Below are 723 nucleotides of genomic sequence, written 5' to 3'. Positions count from 1 at the left end.
GAGCCCATCTTTTAATTGGGTTACTTCTTATCTTGATTCTCTGTTTTTTGAGTTCATTATATATTCTGGTAATTAAACCTCTATCAGATGTGTTGCTGGTGAAGATTTTCTCCCACTCTGTGGGTTTTCACTTCACTTCCTTGATCGCTTCTTTTGATTTACAGAAGCTTTTTAGTTTAATGAGGTCCCATTTGTTCATTCTTGACCTTGTTTCCTGAGCAATTGATGTCCGGTTTGGAAAATCCTTTCCTACACCTAGATCTTATAGTTTTTTCCCAATGTTTTCTTCTAACAGTTTCAGGATTTCAGGCTGTACATTGAGGTCTTTGATCCATTTGGAATTGACTTTTGTGCAGGGTGAAAGATAGGGGTTTAGTTTCATTCTTCTACAGGTGGAGATCCAGTTTTGCCAGCACCATTTGCTGAACATGCTGTCTTTCCCCAGTGAATGGTCTTGGCCCCACTGTCAAATATCAGGTGGCTGAAATTGCATTTACTCATATTTGGGTCTTCAACTTTGTTCCATTGATCTATGGGTCTACTTTTGTGCCAGTACCATGTTGTTTTTATGACTATGGCTCTGTAATACAGCTTCAAATCTGGTATAGTAATCTCTCCAGTATTGCTCTTAGTGCTCAGTGTTGCTTTGGCTGTCTGAGGTCTTTTGTGCTTCCATATGAATCTTAGGATGTTTTTTCCAATTCTGTAAAGAATGTCATTGGG

The sequence above is a fragment of the Nannospalax galili genome, unplaced genomic scaffold (genome assembly GCF_000622305.1).
Source record: "Nannospalax galili isolate Female #2095 unplaced genomic scaffold, S.galili_v1.0 scaffold831, whole genome shotgun sequence".
NCBI lineage: Eukaryota > Metazoa > Chordata > Mammalia > Rodentia > Spalacidae > Nannospalax > Nannospalax galili.
This window is presented reverse-complemented; position numbering follows the sequence as displayed.